Source organism: Pseudophryne corroboree, chromosome 1 (genome assembly GCF_028390025.1).
Source record: "Pseudophryne corroboree isolate aPseCor3 chromosome 1, aPseCor3.hap2, whole genome shotgun sequence".
Taxonomy (NCBI): Eukaryota; Metazoa; Chordata; class Amphibia; order Anura; family Myobatrachidae; genus Pseudophryne; species Pseudophryne corroboree.
In genome coordinates, this window is record NC_086444.1 from 599274289 (window position 1) to 599292040 (window position 17752).

The 17752-nt window shown below is 46.1% G+C and overlaps 2 pseudogenes; one reads left to right on the forward strand and one right to left on the reverse strand.

The window, feature by feature from the left end:
- Nucleotides 1-11143: 11143 nt before the first annotated feature.
- On the reverse strand, nucleotides 11144-11262 carry LOC134942742 (5S ribosomal RNA; annotated as a pseudogene).
- An 848-nt stretch (nucleotides 11263-12110) lies between these two features.
- On the forward strand, nucleotides 12111-12229 carry LOC134936701 (5S ribosomal RNA; annotated as a pseudogene).
- The last annotated feature ends 5523 nt before the right edge of the window (nucleotides 12230-17752 follow it).

The window sequence follows — 17752 nt, forward strand, 5'->3', positions numbered from 1 at the left end:
CAAAAACAAACTCATCAGAGAGATAGCAAAAACATTAGGTGTGGCCAAAACAACTGTTTGGAACAGTCTTAAAAAGAAAGAACGCACTGCATATGTACGTATGTATGTATGTATGTATGTATGTATGTATGTATGTATGTATGTATGTAGTGCGGAGCCCTGTTCCTAAAAGCTGGAACGGTGTCCTCAATCTGGAGCACTGTCCCAACCAGCTGAACCAGTGTTTCTAAACGCAGAAGACGCATAGAACCTACAGGTACTGAGGAATCAAGTAATGAATATGCCAAACCACTGTTGACCCCCCCCCACCCCCACCCCCACCCCCCCTCTTTTGCAATATCAGTGTAGATCTGCCTTAGACTAATGCGGAGTATTAGCCGACTAGGCTAAAAAAAAAACAACAGCCCCTTTCCTATGCTGGCGGCCTTTGCTTAAATACCTTTATTTTTCCATGCTGCATGGAAGTGGACACTTGTGTGGCGCCCTGCACTGAACTGCGCTAAAAAGATTGCATCCACTGCAGCTCCGCCGTGGGCAACTGGGCCTGGAACTGAGCGCAGATGCACCCAGGGGGAGCTAGCAGGGGAGCAGACTATAGAGCAGTCATGCAATCAGCGAACTGCACCATTACCGGTGTCAACGTAGAAGCCCAAGCCAGGCATTGTTGCAGCTGAAGGTGTTTCCCGTGGCAAAGCAACGTACACACCAGCCAACGTTGTCAGGATCCTGTGGAGAGAAAGTGCAAGGAAAATGTTTCGTATGCACTCTGAAGGTGTCTGTCATGTACTCTACCAACTGAGGTATCAGTCTGCACATTATTAGCAGTAACCTCCCTGGTAGTTCTGTCTCTGGAACACATGTAATGTGATCCAAAACAAACCACGCACACACTAAGCTATGACAGTGCAGTGTGACAAAAACTGGGAGGTGGTGCAAGAGAGTAAAGCTACAGGCTATGCCTACTTTCCCCTCAGGCGCACAAACTGCCAGGGACCCTGCAGTATACCAGTAGCATTATGCCCTGGTGATCCAGTGGATGAATGCAGAGACCTGTGCCACCACCGCACCTGCTGTCTCCCATTAGCAGAGAGAATCGCGGCCAAGACGCAGGGATCCGGTCTTACTTACCGCAGGGCTCCTGGAGGTGTGTGCCTCCCTCCTTGGGGTCCCATGGTGGAAGTCACCAACACGCTCGCTGGTGCTGCGATCCTGCCGCAGGGTGTTAGAGCGGCGGTATGGGCGTTCAATGGACGCCTGTACCACCGCTCAGTAGATGAAAAACAAGAATGAAATAACCCGGGCCATTTAACCTTCAGCCCCAGAGAGAGTTGCCCGCTCCTGCCAGTACCAAAGATAAAACCGGGCTGGGGCCGGGGGGAGGGCTATAGGGAGAACGAAGCATGCTAGGTCCAGAAATGTAACCCTTTGGTGCCTGCTTACTCCCTCACGAACATATTCCCAGGGTAATGATCCTGCGCCCCCTAACGGATGATTAAGAAAGAGGAAGCTTTGGCTTCCTTACTATTTCAAGCTTGGAAAAAAGGAGATGGCCTCCGAAACGCATCGTTTGGACGACATGGACATTTTCTATTCAGGATTTTGCTGCTAAATACTAGTGATGAGCGGGTTAGGTTTCTCGGAAACCGAACCCCCCCGAACTTCACCCTTTTTACACAGGTCCGAGCCATACTCGGATTCTCCCGTATGGCTCGGGTAACCCGAGCGCGCCCGAACGTCATCATCCCGCTGTCGGATTCTCGCGAGATTCGGATTCTATATAAGCAGCCGCGCGTCGCCATTTTCACTCGTGCATTGGAAATGTTAGGGAGAGGACGTGGCTGGCGTCCTCTCCGTTATTGTTGAACTTGATTGTGCACTATTGCTTAATTGTGAGGAGGGCTGGGGAGCAGCTGTATAATATAGGAGGAGTACAGTGCAGAGTTTTGCTGATCAGTGATCACCAGTTATCCGTTCTCTGCCTGAAAAAAACGCTCCATATCTGTGCTCAGTGTGCTGCATATATCTGTGCTCACACTGCTTAATTGTGGGGACTGGGGAGCAGCTGTATTATATAGAAGGAGTACAGGGCAGAGTTTTGCTGACAGTGACCACCAGTATACGTTGTCTGCCTGAAAAACACTCCATATCTGTGCTCAGTGTGCTGCTTTATTGTGGGGACTGGGGACCACCAGTATAATATTATATAGGAGGAGTACAGTGCAGAGTTTTGCTGACCAGTGACCACCAGTATATAATATATAGCATTACGGTACAGTAGGCCACTGCTGTACCTACCTCTGTGTCGTCATTAAGTATACTATCCATCTAGATTCTATACCTGTGGTGCATTTCAGTTGTGCAGTTTGCTGACACAGTGACCACCAGTATACTATATATAGCAGTACGGTACGGAAGGCCACTGCTGTACCTACCTCTGTGTCGTCATTAAGTATACTATCCATCTACATTCTATACCTGTGGTGCATTTTAGTTTTGCAGTTTGCTGACACAGTGACCACCAGTATACTATATATAGCAGTACGGAAGGCCACTGCTGTACCTACCTCTGTGTCGTCATTAAGTATACTATCCATCTACATTCTATACCTGTGGTGCATTTTAGTTTTGCAGTTTGCCGACACAGTGACCACCAGTATACTATATATAGCAGTACGGTACGGAAGGCCACTGCTGTACCTACCTCTGTGTCGTCATTAAGTATACTATCCATCTACATTCTATACCTGTGGTGCATTTTAGTTTTGCAGTTTGCTGACACAGTGACCACCAGTATACTATATATAGCAGTACGGAAGGCCACTGCTGTACCTACCTCTGTGTCGTCATTAAGTATACTATCCATCTACATTCTATACCTGTGGTGCATTTTAGTTTTGCAGTTTGCTGACACAGTGACCACCAGTATACTATATATAGCAGTACGGAAAGCCACTGCTGTACCTACCTCTGTGTCATCATTAAGTATACTATCCATCTACATTCTATACCTGTGGTGCATTTTAGTTTTGCAGTTTGCTGACACAGTGACCACCAGTATACTATATATAGCAGTACGGTACGGAAGGCCACTGCTGTACCTACCTCTGTGTCGTCATTAAGTATACTATCCATCTACATTTTATACCTGTGGTGCATTTTAGTTTTGCAGTTTGCTGACACAGTGACCACCAGTATATATAGCAGTACGGTACGGAAGGCCACTGCTCTACCTACCTCTGTGTCGTCAAGTATACTATACATCCATACCTGTGGTGCATTTCAGTTGTGCGCAGTATATATAGTAGTAGGCCATTGCTATTGATACTAGCATATAATTCCACACATTAAAAAATGGAGAACAAAAATGTGGAGGTTAAAATAGGGAAAGATCAAGATCCACTTCCACCTCGTGCTGAAGCTGCTGCCACTAGTCATGGCCGAGACGATGAAATGCCATCAACGTCGTCTGCCAAGGCCGATGCCCAATGTCATAGTAGAGAGCATGTAAAATCCAAAAAACAAAAGTTCAGTAAAATGACCCAAAAATCAAAATTAAAAGCGTCTGAGGAGAAGCGTAAACTTGCCAATATGCCACTTACGACACGGGGTGGCAAGGAACGGCTGAGGCCCTGGCCTGTGTTCATGGCTAGTGGTTCAGCTTCACATGAGGATGGAAGCACTCATCCTCTCGCTAGAAAAATGAAAAGACTTAAGCTGGCAAAAGCACAGCAAAGAACTGTGCGTTCTTCTAAATCACAAATCCCCAAGGAGAGACCAATTGTGTCGGTTGCGATGCCTGACCTTACCAACACTGGACGGGAAGAGCTTGCGCCTTCCACCATTTGCACGCCCCCTGCAAGTGCTGGAAGGAGCACCCGCAGTCCAGTTCCTGATAGCCAAATTGAAGATGTCACTGTTGAAGTACACCAGGATGAGGATATGGGTGTTGCTGGCGCTGGGGAGGAAATTGACAAGGAGGATTCTGATGGTGAGGTGGTTTGTTTAAGTCAGGCACCCGGGGAGACGCCTGTTGTCCGTGGGACAAATAAGGCCATTGACATGCCTGGTCAAAATAAAAAATAAAAAATCAGCTCTTCGGTGTGGAATTATTTCAACACAAATGCGGACAACAGGTGTCAAGCCGTGTGTTGCCTTTGTCAAGCTGTAATAAGTAGGGGTAAGGACGTTAACCACCTCGGAACATCCTCCCTTATACGTCACCTGCAGCGCATTCATCATAAGTCAGTGACAAGTTCAAAAACTTTGGGTGACAGCGGAAGCAGTCCACTGACCACTAAATCCCTTCCTCTTGTAACCAAGCTCCTGCAAACCACACCACCAACTCCCTCAGTGTCAATTTCCTCCTTACCCAGGAAAGCCAATAGTCCTGCAGGCCATGTCACTGGCAAGTCTGATGAGTCCTCTCCTGCCTGGGATTCCTCCGATGCATACTTGAGTGTAACGCCTACTGCTGCTGGCGCTGCTGTTGTAGCTGCTGGGAGTCGATCGTCATCCCAGAGGGGAAGTCGGAAGACCACTTGTACTACTTCCAGTAAGCAATTGACTGTCCAACAGTCCTTTGCGAGGAAGATGAAATATCACAGCAGTCATCCTGCTGCAAAGCAGATAACTCAGGCTTTGGCAGCCTGGGCGGTGAGAAACGTGGTTCCGGTATCCACCGTTAATTCAGAGCCAACTAGAGACTTGATTGAGGTACTGTGTCCCCGGTACCAAATACCATCTAGGTTCCATTTCTCTAGGCAGGCGATACCGAAAATGTACACAGACCTCAGAAAAAGACTCACCAGTGTCCTAAAAAATGCAGTTGTACCCAATGTCCACTTAACCACGGACATGTGGACAAGTGGAGCAGGGCAGATTCAGGACTATATGACTGTGACAGCCCACTGGGTAGATGTATTGCCTCCCGCAGCAAGAACAGCAGCGGCGGCACCAGTAGCAGCATCTCGCAAACGCCAACTCGTTCCTAGGCAGGCTACGCTTTGCATCACCGCTTTCCAGAATAGGCACACAGCTGACAACCTCTTACGGAAACTGAGGAAGATCATCGCAGAATGGCTTACCCCAATTGGACTCTCCTGGGGATTTGTGACATCGGACAACGCCAGCAATATTGTGCGTGCATTACATCTGGGCAAATTCCAGCACGTCCCATGTTTTGCACATACATTGAATTTGGTGGTGCAGAATTATTTAAAAAACGACAGGGGCGTGCAAGAGATGCTGTCGGTGGCCCGAAGAATTGCGGGCCACTTTCGGCATTCAGCCACCGCGTACAGAAGACTGGAGCACCACCAAACATTCCTGAACCTGCCCTGCCATCATCTGAAGCAAGAGGTGGTAACGAGGTAGAATTCAACCCTCTATATGCTTCAGAGGATGGAGGAGCAGCAAAAGGCCATTCAAGCCTATACATCTGCCTATGATATAGGCAAAGGAGGGGGAATGCACCTGACTCAAGCGCAGTGGAGAATTATTTCAACGTTGTGCAAGGTTCTGCAACCCTTTGAACTTGCCACACGTGAAGTCAGTTCAGACACTGCCAGCCTGAGTCAGGTCATTCCCCTCATCAGGCTTTTGCAGAAGAAGCTGGAGACATTGAAGGAGGAGCTAAAACAGAGCGATTCCGCTAGGCATGTGGGACTTGTGGATGGAGCCCTTAATTCGCTTAACCAGGATTCACGGGTGGTCAATCTATTGAAATCAGAGCACTACATTTTGGCCACCGTGCTCGATCCTAGATTTAAAACCTACGTTGTATCTCTCTTTCCGGCAGACACAAGTCTGCAGAGGTTCAAAGACCTGCTGGTGAGAAAATTGTCAAGTCAAGCGGAACGTGACCCGTCAACATCTCCTCCTTCACATTCTCCCGCAACTGGGGGTGCGAGGAAAAGGCTAAGAATTCCGAGCCCACCCGCTGGCGGTGATGCAGGGCAGTCTGGAGCGAGTGCTGACATCTGGTCCGGACTGAAGGACCTGCCAACGATTACTGACATGTCGTCTACTGTCACTTCATATGATTCTCTCACCATTGAAAGAATGGTGGAGGATTATATGAGTGACCGCATCCAAGTAGGCACGTCAGACAGTCCGTACGTATACTGGCAGGAAAGAGAGGCAATTTGGAGGCCCTTGTACAAACTGGCTTTATTCTACCTAAGTTGCCCTCCCTCCAGTGTGTACTCCAAAAGAGTGTTTAGTGCAGCCGCTCACCTTGTCAGCAATCGGCGTACGAGGTTACTTCCAGAAAATGTGGAGAAGATGATGTTCATCAAAATGAATTATAATCAATTCCTCCGTGGAGACATTCACCAGCAGCAATTGCCTCCACAAAGTACACAGGGACCTGAGATGGTGGATTCCAGTGGGGACGAATTAATAATCTGTGAGGAGGGGGATGTACACAGTGAAAGGGGTGAGGAATCGGAGGATGATGATGAGGTGGACATCTTGCCTCTGTAGAGCCAGTTTGTGCAAGGAGAGATTGATTGCTTCTTTTTTTGGTGGGGGCCCAAACCAACCAACCAGTCATTTCAGTCACAGTCGTGTGGCAGACCCTGTCGCTGAAATGATGGGTTCGTTAAAGTGTGCATGTCCTGTTTATACAACATAAGGGTGGGTGGGAGGGCCCAAGGACAATTCCATCTTGCACCTCTTTTTTCTTTCATTTTTCTTTGCATCATGTGCTGTTTGGGGACAATTTTTTTGAAGTGCCATCCTGCCTGACACTGCAGTGCCACTCCTAGATCGGCCAGGTGTTTGTGTCGGCCACTTGTGTCACTTAGCTTAGTCACACAGCGACCTTGGTGCGCCTCTTTTTTTCTTTGCATCATGTGCTGTTTGGGGACTATTTTTTTGAAGTGCCATCCTGCCTGAACTGCAGTGCCACTCCTAGATGGGCCAGGTGTTTGTGTCGGCCACTTTTTTCGCTTAGCTTAGCCATCCAGCGACCTCGGTGCAAATTTTAGGACTAAAAATAATATTGTGAGGTGTGAGGTGTTCAGAATAGACTGGAAATGAGTGGAAATTATGGTTATTGAGGTTAATAAAACTATGGGATCAAAATGACCCCCAAATTCTATGATTTAAGCTGTTTTTTAGGGTTTTTTGTAAAAAACACCCGAATCCAAAACACACCCGAATCCGACAAAAATTTTTCGGTGAGGTTTTGCCAAAACGCGTCCGAATCCAAAACACGGCCGCGGAACCGAATCCAAAACCAAAACCCGAAAAATGTCCGGTGCACATCACTACTAAATACCCTACTCTCCTTCAAAAACCTAAGCCTACTGCGGTGGTGTCGAGCTACTATACCCTCCTTGCTTGTTATGCATTTGCCCACCGCAGCACCTTTTGAGGTAAAAACTTATGAACTCTGGGATCAGTGCAATTCACCTGCTGTATATACTTGTTCATTAATGTCAAGATTTGAAATGTATTTCATCAGTGTGATTAAAATGTTTAAATACTTATACACTGTACTGATTGCATCTTTGGTTTAGAGCCGCCTGTTTGCACATATATTCTATTTATTTGTACTTTTAATTACCAGACCATGAGAACCAGTTCACAAAAAACCCAAAAAACCTCAAAATGTTTCACAGATGGGAATGGAGGGATCTAAAGCCCGAATCTCCCACATCTTGTGTCAATAAAAAAAATAAAAAAAGTCCCTCATCCAGTGCGATAGGTTATCTAGTTTAAAAATATACGTTATGGTAAGAACTTACAGTTGATAACGGTATTTCTCTTAAGTCCACAGGTTCCACAGGATAACAATGGGATATGATGGAGCAACAGCAGATTGGCACCAAACAATCACAAGCTTTCAGTCCTACCAGACTGCAAAGGGCCCGTCCATATATCCCTGCCCACTGGCTCAGGCAAATCAGTTGTATACCAAAGCATTTAGGCAGGAGCATCATGTAGAGCCCTAATCAGCAAGAAGAACACAGATGCACACCCTTCTGTACAAGAAGGAAGAGGTTTAGTGAGTAGAAAGATCCTCAAATCAGGTGCGTCAGGGTGGGATCCCTGTGGAACCTGTGGACTTAGGAGAAATACCGTTATCAACGGTAAGTTCTTACCATAACGTATATTTATCCGGCAGGGTCCACCTGTTATCCACAGGATAACAATGGGATTTCCCAAAGCAATTTAGTTTCTCCTGATTAGACAGGAGAAACTTTCGCCCAAATTCAGCGCCATGAGAGGCAAAAGTATCCAAGGCATAATGTCTAATGAATGTGTTAATGGAAGACCACGTGGCTGCCTTACATATCTGTTCTGCTGAAGCACCATGTTGTGCTGCCCATGAAGGACGTACCTTACGAGTAGAGTGAGCAGAGACATTAGCCGGAATAGGGAGATCGGCTGGAGAATATGCTTCTGAAATCGTCATTCGAAGCCATCTTGCCAGCGTCTGTTTAGTAGCAGGCCATCCTCTCTTGTGAAATCCATAGAGAATGAAGAGAGAATCTGTCTTTCTGATGGCACTGGTACGATCCACGTAGATCCTTAATGCCCGGACTACGTCCAGCGACGCATCTCCCGCAGAAAGTCCCAATACCTGAAAAGCCGGGACTACAATTTCTTCATTAAGGTGGAATTTAGACACCACCTTAGGAAGATACCCAGACCTAGTTCTGAGAACTGCTTGATCTGGATTTAAAAAAAAAAAAATCAGAAAAAGGAGAATGACATGACAGCGCTCCTAAATCTGACACTCTTCTAGCTGATGCTAGTCAGTAAAAAGAGAACTTTAGCTGTCAACCATTTAAGATCCACTTTAAGTGGTTCAAATGTAGCAACTTGAAGGGCTTTCAGGACTACATTTAAGTCCCAAGGCACTGTAGGAGGAAAAAAAAGGAGGAAGTTGAATGCGTAGCATTCCCTGGAAAAAAGTCAGCACATCTTGTAAATTGGCAATTTTCTTTTGGAACCATACAGTCAGTCAATGCTGAAATTTGGAAAGATTTTGGGTCCATATTTCTTTCACTGCACCAATGAATATAGGGCCTGCCATATTCGGTGATAAATGTGAGCTGAGGAGGGTTTCCTTGCTCTGAGCATAGTTTGAATTACCTGTTGTGAGAATCCTCAGGACTTCAGGATAGAGGTTTCAAGAGCCACGCCGTCAACGATAGTCGATCCAGATGCCTGTGATAACAAGGACCCTGCATTAGTAGATCTGGACGTTGAGGGAGCAGAAGTGGAGCATCCATCGACATTCTCTGCAGATCTGTTTACCAATGCCTTTTGGGACAAGCCGGAGTTATTAGAATCACGGCACCCTTTGCTTCTTTTATTTTCCTCACCACCCTGGGTAGTAGGATGATCGAAGGAAACAGATACGCCAGATGAAATTCCCATTTCACTGACAGGGCGTCCACAAAGATCGCTCCGGGATCCTTTGTTCTTGACCCGTATGCGGGCACTTTGTTGTTAAGACGGGACGCCATGAGATCTATCTCTGGCAAACCCCATTTGTCTACCAGAGTCTGAAAGACTTCCGGGTGTAGAGCCCATTCGCTTGCTTGAATGGCGCGACGACTGAGAGAAAGTCCGCTTCCAAGTTTAGGAGTCCCGGAACGAATACGGCGGACAATGCCGGAAGATGGAGTTCTGCCCATTTTAGTATGTGACTTACCTCCTTCATTGCTGTTTGACTGCACGTTCCTCCCTGATGGTTGAGGTACGCTACCGCCGTTACATTGTCCGAGCGGATCTGGACTGGTCTTCCCTGAAGAGTGTCCTTTGCCTGAATCAGTGCCATGTGTATGGCCCGAAGTTCTAACAGATTTATTGGCAGGCAACTTTCTTCTGTGGTCCATTGTCCCTGGAACCATAATTTTCCGGACACTGCTCCCCAGCCCTGAAGACTGGCATCTGTTGTCAGGATCTTCCAATCAGATATCCAAAAGGGTCTCCCTTTGTCTAGATGGGATGTCTGTAGCCACCATGCTAATGACTTTCTTACCTTGTGTGAAAAGTACCGTATTTTGTTTCTTTATTGTCTGATGTATTCCATTCCATCTGGCTAGAATCAGACGCTGCAGAGGTCTGGAGTGGAATTGTGCAATCTCCACCATGTCGAATGTTGACACCATCAAACCCATCAGTCGCATAGCTGCGTGGATTGATATTGTTTGACTGTGTAACAACTCCTGAGTCCTTGACTGTACCTTGGCTATCTTGGTCAGAGGTAAAAATATTTTCTGCAGACTTGAATCCAGTACAGCCCCCAAGTGAGTCATCCGTTGTGACAGAACGAGAGACGATTTTGCCCAATTTATGAGCCATCCATGCCTCTGCAGACATGTTACTGTCTGTTTGAGATGGTCCAGGAGCAATTCCTGTGATTGTGCTAGGATTGGAGAAAAGGTTAGTTTGGTACCGCACAGGATTACAGTGATATCTTTGTAATGGGTTCTTATAAAATTTGTCTCTTGTAGACCAACAGTGCATGTGCATAAGCGATGCCTGAAATCGGTATCCAAGGAGTTGCTGTTGTTGGTGGTGCACCCAGAGTCAATAGCATGTGTCAATATTTCAGAGAAAAAAGAGAGACTCTGTGTTGGGGCACGCTTAAGAAATAAAACTTAACTTTTAATTAGAATGTATTAAAATTATGGTACACAGACAAACACATATAATGCTTGATGAGAAGGTTATTAAAGAATTTTAACCTTCCTCTGCTTGTATTTTTGAATCTGAGAACAGATTCTCATTTATCAATAAGAAAGGATTGATGAATAGGAGTATCAGGTCCCCAATTTCTATAAGTATTTTGCGGTGACAGTGACAACCACGATGAAAATATCAGAAATTCAATTTCAACATAACAGGAAAAAAGGTTTCCAACATATGACACATAGGCATTTGATATGGCAATCTAGATTAGGAATTTTCGTCCAATAACCAATGCCTATTGTGATAATATTACCTGGTATCTAATAATCTGCTAATGCTAAATTGCTGGTCAACATGTACAGTGAAAGAAAAAAAATTCTAAATTAGTCTAAGATCAAATAGACGAGATGAGAAAAGATTGTAGATGTGAAGTCGGTAAGGGTCAAAGGTTGCTCCAACACTTCTGCTTTTCACATGGAGACAGAGGTATTTACTACGGCACCTAATATTCCCTAGCAGTCTCCCATCTAGGTACTGATCAGGCTCCTCACTGCTTAGCTTCCAAGATCTGGCGAGATTGGGCGTAGCCAGTGAGATATGGCAGTAATATCACATAGATTGTGAATGAGAGGGTGTCTGGTTATTGGCACATACCAGAAGAGGTACTTCTACAATCCGTCAATGTGCACAGTCTCTCTGTTACTTTTGCATTGCAGAGAAATTTTATGACCGGCATCAGGATAAGAGAGTACTGAAAAAGGCAAGATACAGGAAACGTATAGGTTCAGGGCCCGTCTTCTACTGTCCACCGTCATATGACGATATAGCGGACAGTGGATGAGAGAGGCGGGTTACCTGAGCCTATTGAAAATTAGTGTGAAATTACACAGGTATCTTAAAGTTTCCTATAAAGGTAAAACAACCAAATATAAAATTTGATTTAAATAAAGCCCCCCTAGGGATACAAAATTATAGAACAAAAAAAGAAAGAAGAACATCTATTAGAAATACTGCATAATTGTATGTATTCAGAAAATTTTCTGACAAAGTATTATGGTTTATAGGTATGAATTAGCCATCTATACAGCAAGATTAAAGTTAAAAGCGTAAACGTTAGACTAAAGAGTGATCACTGAACATGTTGGATATTTAGACATTGTGGTTAAATAGTAAAATAGCAGATTTGACAAATATTAAATAATTAGATAATCAAATAATTTCGTCCAATATACGATACCAGGGGATGAGTGGGCACAACAGTGCACGGTTCAGCCCACTCATCCCCTGGTATCGTATATTGGACAAAATTTTTTGATTATCTAATTATTTAATATTTGTCATAAAATTTCTCTGCAATGCAAAAGTAACAGAGAGACTGTGCACATTGACGGATTGTAGAAGTACCTCTTCTGGTATGTGCCAATAACCAGACACCCTCTCATTCACAATCTATGTGATATTACTGCCATATCTCACTGGCTACGCCCAATCTCGCCAGATCTTGGAAGCTAAGCAGTGAGGAGCCTGATCAGTACCTAGATGGGAGACTGCTAGGGAATATTAGGTGCAGTAGTAAATACCTCTGTCTCCATGTGAAAAGCAGAAGTGTTGGAGCAACCTTTGACCCTTTCCGACTTCACATCTACAATCTTTTCTCATCTCGTCTATTTGATCTTAGACTAATTTAGAAATTTTTTTCTTTCACTGTACATGTTAACCAGCAATTTAGCATTAGCAGATTATTAGATACCAGGTAATATTATCACAATAGGCATTGGTTATTGGACGAAAATTCCCAATTTAGATTGCCATATCAAATGCCTATGTGTCATATGTCGGAAACCTTTTTTCCTGTTATGTTGAAATTGAATTTCTGATATTTTCATCGTGGGTGTCACTGTCACCGCAAAATACTTATAGAAATTGGAGACCCGATACTCCTAATCATCAATCCTTTCTTATTGATAAATGAGAATCTGTTCTCAGATTCAAAAATACAAGCAGAGGAAGGTTAAAATTCTTTAATAACCTTCTCATCAAGCATTATATGTGTGTTTGTCTGTGTACCATAATTTTAATACATTCTAAATAAAAGTTAAGTTTTATTTCTTAAGCGTGCCCCAACACAGAGTCTCTCTTTTTTCTCTGAAATATTGACATTGTGCTAGGATTAACAGGTCGTCGAGGTATGGAAAAATTCTTATCCCCTGCTTGCTAAGATAAGCTGCCATAACCACCATGATCTTGGTAAATACTCTGGGTGCTGTGGCTAACCCAAACGGTAATGCCTGGAACTGAAAATCCTGCTGGAGGATAGCGAACCTGAGATAGCTCTGATCGGACAGTGCTATAGGAACATGTAGGTAAGCATCCTGAATATCCAGGGATACCATATAATCCCCTGGTTCCATGGCCAAAACTATGGAGCTTAATGTCTCCATGTGAAACCGTGGGACCCAAATTTATTTGTTCTGCATTTAGAGATTGAGAATTGGCCGGAATGACCCATTTGGCTACTGAATCAAAAACATGTTTGAGTAAAACCCCCGTCCCCGTTGTGCAGGGGGTACGGGAATGACTACTCCTGACTGAAGTAATTTCTGAACTGCTTCTTGCAAAGTCCTGGCCTTCGCCTCTACCCAAGATGGGCTGGTGCAGAATCACCTTCGAGGAGGATGCTTCTTGGAAGGAAAAAATATAACCTAGAGATACCACTTCTTGCACCCAGGCATCTGTTGTAGACTGCTGCCATATCTGTGCAAACTGAAGAAGTCGGCCCCCTATCATGGGGGCCCCAGGGGGAGGCCCGCACCATCAGACTGATGGCTTATTCTCTGGTTTGGAGGCTGGCGTTCTGGTAGCCCAATGCTTTTTCGCCTTGCCAATTTTATTATATTGTGGCTGCCTACGATCACTTTTTCCTTTTGCTTTTCCTTGTGACCCAAAGGGCCGAAAAGCAGGACCCCTACGTTTGGGGTTATATGTGGAAGGAAAGTTTACCTTTTTGGAGTCTGCTTCTGACTCCAGAATATCTGTCAATTCCTTACCAAACCGAATACTTCCAGTAAAAGGCAAAGATTCCAGAACATTCTTAGATTCTGAATCAGCTTTCCATGTACGTAACCAAACTGCTCTGCAAGCAGCTATTGTTGAAGCTGATGCCCTGGAGGCGATAGTGCCCATATCTGATGCTGCTTCTTCCAAGAACATTGCAGCCTGTTTTATATGAGCTATATAGAATTTTTGCTCCCTTGAAGGTGCTGAAAGTCCATCTTCCAGTACCTCTATCCAGGCAGCAACTGCTTTTGCCATCCATGCTGAAACCATGGCTGGCCTTATGACTGCCCCAGACAGAGAAAATATGGTTTTCAGAAAACCATCCACTCTCCTATCCGTGACATCATCCAATGACGTTGACGGCAATATAGATTTTCGCACTAATCGAATGACATGCGTATCTACCTTGGGAGCCATTTCCCATTTTAAACAGTCCCCAGCTGGAAATTGATAATTGGAATCCCATTTTTGGGGAATTCTATATTTTTTACTGGGTGTACCCAAGCCTCTTCCATGATTTCCGTTAGCTGGTCTGACCCTGGAAACTCAGTGTTTACCTGCTTTGGGCCGTTTAAACACCTGTGTCTTGTCTTTTAACACAGGCTCCGCTGAATCCTATAAGGACAGAATGGCCTTTATTGCTCTAATTAACTCAGCTATATCCACTGAGCTGAGACCTTCTACTTGTTCTTCGTATGCCGAAGAGTATATAGAGCTTTCATCATCTGATGAATCATCCTGTGTAGCCTGTGAAGTTGACGGTTTACTAACACTAGGTTTTTCAGCTTGTCTTTTTGGAGAAGCTGGTGAGGGAAATGATATACCGTACGTAAGGAGCTGCATGTATGGGTCATTAGTGTACCCCATTCCTGGTTGCGAAGCTGTAGGAATTACCCGTTCAGCTATACTGGACAAGGTCTGTGCAAACATCGCCCAAGGTGGATTCAGTGTATCTGTACCTGACGTTGAACAGGGATCTGCCTTGTAATCTGCTGAAACGCAAAACAATTTGCACATAAACCCTCCTGTACCAGAGCCTGAGAGGATAAAACAGTTTTGCAAGACAAACATGATGAGTGTTGGTGTTACTGTGAGTGTACCCTCATCACCTTTGCCACTCTTAGACATGATAAATAATCAGCACTTTCACAGTGTACAACACAATTTGTGACTGTAATCACTTTAACCTTCTAAAGTGATATCAATCTGACCCTACCCATGCACCAGCATTGAGGACCAGAAGAAACTGACAAACATATATTAAAGTCAGCAACCACACTAGCAGTCAGTCACATGTTATAGATTAGTCATATGAGCACATAATCAACTACAAACACATTTCAAAGTATGTAGGAGTACATATTACTGAATTCTGTTTTATACAGATCTTAAAGTATTCAGACGCAATGCGAAGAAAACCACAGTAATGTACACAGACTTCTATGCAATAGGCACTTAAATTTAACTATTCATACTGCAAACGTAGATAGAAATTTAGTGCTGTATAACCCCCTACTCAGTAGAGTGGGATACAGGGAGACTCACCTCACTTCCAAGATCGATCAATATGTTAGCGAACGCTGAGTGGATCCAGACGCTACTAGTGTACACTTCCGCGCCGGGAACTTTTAGTGAACACAGACGCACCGGTCATACAGACGCCTGTACAGCGAATGGGTCTCCTCGCGGTAGTGCTTAGTGAACACAGACGCAGCGGCCTATGCTGCGACCGAGACCCCTCGTGGTAGCGTTTGAGACAGAAGTGAGGTAACAGTTCATGGCGGGAGACTCGCGGAAAATGGTCATGAACTGGGGGGAGGGGAGACCAGGAGAGCGTCCAACTCTCCACCGCTGACATCAACCCTAGGGATCGCAGCCTCATACTAATCCTGGTGCGTTATGATCCCTAAGGCCTAGCGCTGGAGCACCTGTGATGGCGGCGCTTCAGCTATTGTTTGGTAATCTCCTCCCAATACAGTGCGGCTGTGTCCGTATTCCCTGACTACGTGGAACCGATGCCTTACCTTCTCCCCGTGCTCCAGCCACAGCCTAGTAACGTCTGCTGGACCTGCTAGTATATCCGACACAGACGCCCGTTGAGACAGCACTGTACACATGGGTAATCGTTGTTGCGACCCGGCGGAGAGTTGTTGGAGAGACTCTTTCCAATATGCGTATAAGACGCTGTTAAGAAAGATCGATCAAAAACAGTAAGACTATAAAAATAAAATAAGAAAGCTTAGGGCTGGGGTGTGAGCTGACGGGTAATGGAGTAGGACGTGTTCTCCTAGCTCCCCAGCCGACAATATCCTAAATATATCCTGACAGCCCTGTGCGGCTATCTGATTACCTGCTGTCCAATCTGGGCCTCGTTTCAAGTGGATCTTGTGTCCAGTGTCCCTGCTGGGAACGTTAGAAGGGGTGAGCTGATCCTGACCTGCATGAGGCCGGCGCCATCTTGGATGGTGCTGCAGGGGAGCTGTGCCATTCGTCTCCCACCCGGCTTTCCTGACGTGCCCTGCGACCGGCGAGTGGATACCGCGGGGGCCCCGCCACCTGAGCAACACATCGCTCTGCTCCATTTCCCCGCCGGACGACCAGGGCGCTTGTCGCGGCCGTGCAGATTACGGGAAGCCGCCGGGCGCCATCTTGTGGTTGGCGGGCCGTGTACACGGAGCTCCGCCACCCGCCCCTGACAGCCCTGGGCTAAACTTGGAGCAGCCTGTGCGCCGAACGGAGACCACCCCCGCTGCCTGCTACAGGAGCCCTTCTCCCCTGAGGGCTATAACATCAACTGGGCTGACTGTGGGGTTATCCGGGCGCCATCTTGTGGTTGGCAGCAGGCTCAGCTCTGTTCCTGTCCACACCTCTCCTCCTGGAAGTGTCTTTTATATGTAGCCTGGGCAGCTGGACCTGACTGGAGGCTGGTGAATGATACTGAGAAGACCTGCATTGCTCTGCCTCGGGAAGGTACTGTCTGTGCAGGTGGGAAGTTGCCTGACTCCCTAATTCTGACCACAGCTCCCAAATCCATAGTGCCGACACGCAGCAACACTGTCAGGAACACTGGTCCTTTTATATATATATATATATATATATATATTTATTTGTCCTGCGTCTCTTGGCCCTCACACAGCGAGTTGGTGCCTGCGCCCCCTCTCTCTGCCTGCATTGCTTTGATATATAATTGGTCGAATACGGCGGCATTGTGTTATCCAAAATGGTGAAAGGCCGCCAACAAAACGCGGCGGCGGGCGCAATTGAAAAGTTTGTCCGCAACCCCGGTCCCCAACAACAGAGGAGGGAAACTACACAAGCTGAGTCTTCGCCCCCTTCTCCTGCATACAGCTCTGCCTCATCAGAACCGCCTGATGCTGCGTTACAAAGAGTGTTGGATGCCGTGACAGCTAGTGAGGCCCGCTTGGCTGATAAAATTGGGCAGGTGCAGTCTGATCTCTCCATTATACATCAGGACCTACAACGGGTGAGAGAGAGGGTGGGTGAGGCCGAAACCCGTATCTCCAATGTCGAGGATACTGTCACCCCGCTGGGTCGGCGTACTGATACTTTGGAGTCTCAAATGACTGATGTGCGCAAAAAACTAACGGATATGGAGGGACGCCTACGTCGCAACAATGTCCGTTTCATCGGTTTGCCCGAGAAGGAGGAAGGCTCATCTCCTGAGGAATTTCTAGAGGCGTGGCTTCGGAAGGCATTTGGACCCGATGAATTCTCGCCTCATTTCACCATAGAACGAGCTCATAAGAGTTCCGATGCGCCTGTGCCTCCGGGGGCTCCGCCTCGTACCTTCATCGCCAAGTTCCTTCACTTCCGCGACCGGGACACTGTTCTGAAACTTGCTCGCACGAAAGGCCCCCTAAAATGGAACGGGTCGCCAATATCGGTCTTCCCAGACTTTGCGGTGGAGGTACAGAAAGATAGAGCTCAATTTCTGCCTGTTAAGAGGAGACTCCGGGAACTTGATTTGCCATACGCCATGCTCTTTCCATCACGATTACGAGTGGTAGCTGATGGTGAAACC